General features: G+C 42.4%; 1 protein-coding gene across 2 annotated transcripts in view; it reads left to right on the forward strand.

Moving 5' to 3' along the window:
- The first annotated feature begins 6,276 nt into the window (after nucleotides 1–6,276).
- MORN2 (MORN repeat containing 2) overlaps nucleotides 6,277–8,386 on the forward strand; it is an 8,231-nt gene continuing 6,121 nt past the window's right edge. Inside the window, exon 1 of one of the 2 annotated variants that reach the window (XM_008068132.1) lies at nucleotides 6,277–6,423. The gene's annotated coding sequence lies outside the window, so the exon portion shown is untranslated. The remainder of the gene's footprint in view (nucleotides 6,424–8,386) is intronic. The other variant, XM_008068133.2, reaches the window with a different exon arrangement.

Here is an 8,386-nt window from a genome sequence, read left to right on the forward strand (position 1 = left end):
CACTGCACTCCAGTCTGGGCGACAGAGTGAGACTCCAACTCAAAAAAAAAAAATAGAAAGGACTAGTCAGTTTAGAGGCAGCTTGGATAACCTCAAAAAAGATTTACAAGCAAGTTCTCCTCAGCAATAATATTTAGTGAGTTTCTCTGACACAGATTTCTTAACCAAGGATGTGCACATAAAGTCATGGAGAAGTTTCAAAACACACATGCCCGGGCCCCAGTTCTAGATCCTGATTTGTTTAGGTCTAGTACATAATTTTAAAAACTGCAATTGGGATGTTTTCATGTATTTAATACATGACATGACAAAATTTAACTTTACATGTGCTCTATCAGGAACACAGTCCTGGCTCAGAGATTCTGCGGGGCTGGGGTGGTGGCGGGAGAGAAGCGAGGCCAGCCATAAAACAGAGAGCTCCTAATCTCTTTCCAAAGAACCTGACTCCATTTGCAATGGAGTATGGAGTTCAAACCTAATGGTGCTTTCAAGAACAGTGAGGTTATGGTGAAAGGCAGATTAAAGGATTTGATGAAGAAACAGTTTAGACTGTAGGCCAACCAGTTTGCAAGACACAATCAAGGAATAAGATCACTGAGAAGAGCCCTCTTGGGGTTAGAACAAATATTAAACCCAGACTTCAGAAATGATTGCTTCAAAGAAGTTACAGTTTGGTTGGATTTGTTTATAGAGAAATCTACTCCCCAGGGCATCGTTGAAAACAACTGAGCAATCATCCATGGGCATAGCCAAAGCCGTACCTCCCTGAGGGGCAACATCAGAGGCTTAACACTAGAAGGGAAATAGGCTTCACTAAAATAATAATCAGTCACTCAAAACGAAACAGGCAAATAACAATAACAAGCTCCAGAAAGGAAGAATCAATACCCAGAATTACAACAATATATTATCTAAAATGTCCAGTTTTATGCAAAACACAAAACAAAACCAAAAAATGCTTAAGGTATGCAAAACACAAAACAAAACCAAAAAACACTTAAGTATGATCCACAGGGCACAAATTTTCTGTGAGACCAGATGTCAAATTTAATAGAAAAAAGACTTCAAAATAGGCATTATAAGTATGCTCACAGAAATAAAGAAAAGTACAATAAAAGAAGTAAAGTATGATGACAGCATCTTTTCAAATTGAGAATATCAATAAAGAGATTTTTAAAATTATTTTAAAAAAATGAGAATTCTGGAGTTGAAAAGTATAATAACAAGTTAAAAATCACTAGAGGAGCTCAACAATAGATATGAATGGGCAAAAGAAGGAACTAATTAACTTGAAGACACACTGACATTGATTATATAAGCAGAAAACAGAGAGAGAGAAAAAAAAGAAAAAAAAAGAATAGAACCTCAGAGATATGTGGTACATGATCAAGGGCACCAAACATGCATAATGAGAGTACCAGAAGGAAAGGAGAGAGAGAAAGGAGCAGAAAAAAAAATTCAAATTATGGTAGAAAACTTTTCTCTAATTTATTGAAAAACAATAATCTACACATGCAGGAAGCTCAAAGGCCTCCAACTGGGATAAACACAAAGAGATCCACAAACAAAAACACTGTAGTAAGAATGATGAAGGTCAAAAGACAAGGAGAAAATCTTGAAAACAGAGAAACACAATTCATCACTTCAAACAGGAACCCCAATAAAATTAACAGCTGATTTCTCAGCAGAAATAATGGAAAGCAGAAGGTAACGACATATATATTTAAAGTATGCATAGGAAAAAAACCAGTTCAACCAAAAATCCAATATCTAGAAAATATCTTTCAAAAATGAAGATGAAATAAAAACTTTCTCAGACAAACAAAACTGAGAGACTCTGTTGTCAGCAGACATGCCTCACAAGAAATATTAACAGAAGTTCTTCAGCAAGTGTCCCTAGACAATTCAACTCCACATAAAAAAAGAGTGTTAGTAAAGCTAACTATGTAATTACACATATTTTAAAAAACAGTGCAAATGCATATTTTTCTCACCTCTTCACAATTTAAAAAGCAATTGTATAAAATAATATGTATATGATGCAATGTTGGGCCTTTAAGATATAGGAATGCAATATATGTGTAATTTTTTTTGCCAATAGCAGCATAAAGCAGGTAGGCGGAAGCATAATTGTACTGGGCTAAGAAAATGACTATAGATGGTAAAGTAATAATTATAACAATGTATTGTTGTTAGGTGTGTGACATTAATAGATATAACATCTAGAACAATAATACCACAAAAGGGGAGGAAAGAAACAGAGCTATATAGGAGTACAGTAATGGTTCTATATATCTGTCTTAGTCCATTTTCTGTTATAATAGAATGCCACAGACTAGCTAATTTATAAACAATATGTTTTTAAAATTTATTTTTATTATTTTAAATTATATATTTTTTTATTTTAAAATTGTGGGGTACAGTTAAGGGTTAGGAACAGAAGTTATTTGGCTTATGGTAGTGGAGACTGGGAAGTCCAAGAGTATGGCACTGGCTTCTGGAGAGGGTCATCTGATACGGAAGGTGGGAGGCAGAAATGAGCATGACACAGACAGAGGGACTAGGGAGCCACACTCACTTTATAACAACCCCCCTCACAATAACTAGCCTGCTCCCATGATAATGACATTAATTCACTCATGAGGGCCCCACCTTCATAATCCTTTCATTTTTAATTAGGCCTCATCTCCCAACACTGTTGCATTAGAAATTAAGTCTCTAACACACGAACTTTTGGGGCATACAGTTAAATAATAGTAATATTGCTGGAATTAAGCTGGTGTAAATTTGAAGGTGATTCTGATAAATGAAGATGTATATGATAAGCTCCAGAGCAATCACAAAAATACTACATTAGAAAATATTCACCTAATGACTAAATGCAAAAGAAAGCAGTAAAGTAGGAACAGAGGAACAAATAGAGATAAGTTATACAGACATAAAAAAGCAAAATGGAATGACAGATGTAATTACTACTCCAGCAATAATAAAAATCAATGTAAGTGAATTAATTTAATCAAAAGTCAGATATTGTCAGACTGGATTAAAAAGCATATTCCAAGTATAAGCTGTCTACAGGAGAGATACTTCAAATGTGAAGATACAATAAATGAATAGTAAAAGACGAATCATACAACTACAAGAAAGGTAGAATGGCTATGTTAACATCAGACAAAATAGATGTTAAAGGAAAAAATGTTACTAGAAATAAAGAAGGTCATTTCATAATGACAAAAGCATTAATCCATCAGGAAGAGATAACAATTATAAACATATATGCACCTAACAATAGAGCACCAAAATACACAAAGCACAACTGACAGAAATGAAGGAAAAAATAGACAGTTCAATATAATAGTAGACTTCCATACCTCACTGTAGTAATAAACAAAGGATCAACAAGGAACTAAAAGACTTGAACACTATAAACCAACTAGACTTAACAGGTATCTATAGAACACTCCACCCAACAACTACAAATTCTTCTCAAGTACATATAAAACATTTTCCAGGATAGACCATATGCTAGGTTATAAAACAAACCTTAATAAATTTTGTAAGACTGATATAATATAAGGTATGCTTTCCAACCAAAACAAAATGAAATTAAAAAGTCAAAAGCCAGAAAAAAGTTTGGGAAACTCACAAATACCTGGAAATTAGACTATGTTTCTTGGTATTCCTTTCTGCAAAATTCTTCATGATTATACATATGCATAGTATGTTTATTTTATGTTTGTTACCTTACCACTCCTACAAAGCTCTCTGAAGGCAAGGACTATGTCTATTTTGATTACCACTGTACCTCTAACACAGTATGTGGCATATAAAAGAAATTAAATATGTATTTGTAAAATGAATGACTGAAGGTTAGATAAATGACTTACATGAGAATGAAAATTCATTCATCTATTTATTCATTCCACAAATATCTATTAAGCCAGATCCTGGGGATATAACAGCAAAGAAAACAAAATGTCAGGCTAGGCATGGTGGCTCATGCCTGTAATCCCAGGGCTTTGGGAGGCTGAGGTGGGAGGATCACTTGAGCCCAGGAGTTTGAGGCTGCAGTGAGCCATGATCATGCCACTGCACTCCAGCCTGGGGAGACCCTGTCTCAAAAAAAAGAAAAAAGAAAAAAAGAAAGAAAGAAAAGAAAAGAAAAAAGAACAGAACAAAAAAAAATGTTGCCTCATTAAGTTTGCCTTCTATAGGGTAAAACAGACAATAAACAAATAGATTTATATTATTAGTTTAAAAAAAACCTAAGTCTGTCATTTTAGACAGAATAGTTAGGTAAGCCCTCTCTGAGCAAAAACCTGAACAAACTGAGTAAATGAGTCATGAAATATAGTCCTTCTTCAGTAACACAGGTGATTGGTTCCAGACCCTCCCAGTATTGGCCAAAATCTGCACAAATTTGGCCCTCTGTATGTGGGTTTCACATTCCAAGAGTATTGTCTTTCCTATCCCCTTTTGGATGGGAAAAAAACCCACCTGTAAGTGGACCTGTGCAGTTCAAATTCATGTTCAAATGTCAACTGCACGCACAAAAATGTAGGGTCGTTAAAACCTTAACAGGCAGCCAGGCTCGGTCGCTCAGCCTGTAATCCTGAGCCTTTGGGAGGCTGAGGTGAGTGGATTGCCTGAGCCCACGGGTTCGAGACCCACCTGGGCAGCGAGACTTCATCTCTACAATAAATCAAAAAATCAGCCGGGCGTGGTAGCACATGCCTGTAGTTCCCGCTACTCGGAAGGCTGAGGCGGAAGGATCGCGGGAGCCCAGCAGGTCGAGGCTGCGGTGGCCGGAAACGGCCACTGCACTCCAGTCTGGGCGACAGAGTGAGACTCCAACTCAAACAAACAAACAAACAAACAAACAAACAAAAAAACCTTAACAGGCAACCAAAACAGTGAAACAAGCTGAATTCTCTAAGAATGTGCATCAATAATTACCTATTATTTGTAAAATTTAGGAAAAGAGAAAAGGTTATAGAAATCAAACACAGATCTCAAGAACTTCAGCTCAAAACCACCCAGCCCGTGTCTGGGCACGGCAGGTCATGCCTGTAATCTCAGCACTTGGGGAGGCTGAGGTGGGGGAGAGGTTGCTTGAGCCCAGGAGTTTGAGACCAGCTTGGGCAACATAGTGAAACCCTATCTCTACAAAATTAAAAATAAAAATAAATTATCCAGGCGTGGATAATTTATCCAGCTACTCAGGAGGCTGAGATGGAAGGATCACCTGAGCCCAGGAGGTTGAGGCTGCCCTGAGCCGTGACCGTTGTGATCATGCCACTGCCCTCCAGCCTGGATGACAGAGTTAGATCCCAACTCAAAAACAAAAACAAAACCACTCAGCCCAGGTAAATGTGTGTACTGAGAAACATGAGGGGGTTTGAAAAAGCAAGAAGGTGCTGTGGTCTGATTTGTCTCACAGCAACCTTTACAACTGAGATATGCACTCAAATTCTTCAGCGAAGACTTGCTGGCTGTAGTGGTATCCAGCAAACTCTCCCAGACGTTTTCCAAGGATCTGGAATTAGGCTGTGTAATCCACATGGATAGATTTCAACATTCTATTCCACCTAGCCTGGGAAGATTCCAACTCTTTCTCCATCGTGGACATGGAGACTTGATTTGGGCTCTAAGAGTACCTTTGTCTCGCACCCGGGGCACTCAAAACTGACTACACACCACCTCTCCTCCCAGGCGAATCTCTGAATACAATGCATCCCGCTCCATCCAGGCATCCAGACCTCGTATCTCTTTTTCCCAATACACATCGTTCCCACTCCTCTCCCCAAAAGAGCCACTCAGTTGGAGATGGCGATGGAGACAGCGACAGGACACCGAGCCTGAGCCCCTTCCGTCCCACCCCTCACCCAGCTCCAAGCCTGAACTCCTCTCCTCCGCCGCAGAGCTTCGCCTGACCGGGTTCCAGGGCCCGGGATCCTGCTGGTCCAAGGGTTCACCGGCCCCAGGCAGACAGGCGGGGGACACGCTGGGCTCCTCCGAGCGCGACCCTTCCTGGAGTCACACGGACGACCAGGGCGAAGCGACGACCACGCACCCAAACACACATCCCTCGTCCGCGGAGGTGGGGGCCGTACCTGGCTGGCAGCTCGGGTTCCTGGGGCGGCTGTCGGGGGTCGCAGCCCAAGGGCCCCGGGTCCCGACCTGGCTCCGCCTCCCTCCCGGATCTCACGTGGGCGGTCCCGCCGCAGCTGCACAACCCCGGCGCCTTCTGATTGGCTCAGCTCGGCCGCGGCGTAATCGCTTCCAGGTGAAGGGTGCCCGGTCGCCCTGGCAACCGGGTCGCACCGGGCGCTCCTCCCGCGCTTGGTTCCCTTCAGGCCGCAAAGCTGGCGGCCCCGGGGGACTCGCAGAGTCGCGACAGTCTCTCTGACACCTCTCCGACAAGTGAGTGCCCTCCTCCCAGCGACTCGGGCGGGGAGGGCACCGTGGGTAGAGCTCGCGTGGAGTCGGAGCTGGGCCCAGGTGACTCCCGGACCGGCGCGATATTATGCATCCTAGCCGTCTACACTGGGGGTGGACGGAGGGCTAGGAGGCGTGGAGAGCGCCCGTGGTTAGGGATTCAGAGCTGGATTCCAACTCGGATTCTGCCGTGAATTCGCCGCTGTGACACCTTAGTCGCGCGCCAATCTCTCTGGGCCTCATTTTCCGCCGGGCACCCCGGCAGTCTCTGTGAGGTTCCCTGTACCTCTATTCCAGAATGTCCAATGTGGAACCTTCTAAGGGCAACGAAAACAGCTCAGATTCTTGTTATGATGACGTTCAATGCTCTGCTCAACAGGCATTTAGCGATTGCTTCCCAAGCGCCCTTCATTCATTCATTCGACAGTCGGTTCCTATTAGTACTAAACGCTGAACTGGACAGTAGGGTAAGAAAGGGGAGTTGACTCAACCTCCATCCCTGTCCTGGAGGAGCCGGATATGATAGGGGATCCTGGACAGATGCTTTTTTTTTTTTTTTAAGAACCCTGAGTTCCATAATAGGGATAGGCCCAGAGTGCACGGGCCAGGGGAGGCAGGCTTCTAGTGGAGTCTGGGGCCGAAGAGAAAGGAGAAGAAAGGCCTTGCGGGAGAGCGATGGCTTAGCTGGGGCTACAGGATAACAGTAGCTGATATGTACAGAGTTTAGACACTGGCCTAAGTGCTTTGCAGAGATGAGGTTACTTTCTTAATTTGCCCCATCTAGGGATGAGCAAACTGAGGCATGGATAGCTAAGACATTTATCTGCAGTTCAAGGTCTGATGACAAGTCTAGGGAGTCTGATGACAGGGCACGAGTCCCTAACCGGCACACTCTATTTTGCCAGCTCCTGAGGGTGAATAGCAGTTAACCAGGCAAGGAGAAGGGTGTTCCCACCAGAGAGCACAGCATGGCACCTGTGGGAAACGACAAGCAGAGTTAGTGCCATTAGTTAAACACACAGGGACATTGGTGACTCAGAAGGGGGAGGGTAAGATGGGGTAGAGGGATAATGACCCATTGGGTGCAATGTGCACAGATGGAGGTGGTGGGTTCACTGAATGCCCAGACTTCTTCGCCAGTACCCATTGCATCCATGTAACCCCAAACGATACTATTTGGACTCCCTAAAGCTATTGAAATAAAGAGTAAAGAAAAAATGCAGCTCTCTGTCCTTGTTCCCCCTTGGAATTTCAAACTTTGCAGACATGTAAATAACTAATTTCTGAGCATACATGGCAGTTTTTCTAGACCTCCATATTTCACCCTTTATCCACGACCAAATCTTTGAAATCACAGGAGAAAAAGACAAGCAGGCGGGGCATGGTGGCTCACGCTTGTAATCCCAGCGCTTTAGGAGGCTAAGATGGGAGAAGCGTTTCAGCCCAGGAGTTCGAGACCAGCCTGGGCAACATAATCAGACCTTGTCTTTACAAAAAAGTAAAACAATTAGCTGAATGTGGTGGTATGTACCTGTAGTCTCAGCTACTTGGGAGGTTGAGGCAAGAGGATCTCTTGAGCCCAGAAGTTTGAGGCTGTGGTGAGCTGTGAAGATCATGCCACTGCACTCCAGTCTGGGAACCAGAGTGAACCCTGACTAAAAAGAAGGCAAACATACTTAAATTTATATTTTCCTAAGATTCTGCTAATAGTGTCTATATTTAACACCTAAACAAGATCAGAATTTTAGTAAGATTGTTCTTTAACCTTCAAGTCACTTCTATATTGATATTACCTGAATTTTTACTACAGATTCTATTTGTTAAAAAAAATTTGTATCTGAACCAAGCATAGGTCTTACGTATTCAATTTTATGTTTTGTTTTTTTGGGGGTTTTTTTGAGTTGGAGTCTCACTCTGTCACCCAGGAGTGCAGTGGCCGGGAGCGGCC

The sequence above is a fragment of the Carlito syrichta genome, unplaced genomic scaffold, assembly GCF_000164805.1.
Source record: "Carlito syrichta isolate Samal-C Ts95f unplaced genomic scaffold, Tarsius_syrichta-2.0.1 Scaffold309881, whole genome shotgun sequence".
Taxonomy (NCBI): Eukaryota; Metazoa; Chordata; class Mammalia; order Primates; family Tarsiidae; genus Carlito; species Carlito syrichta.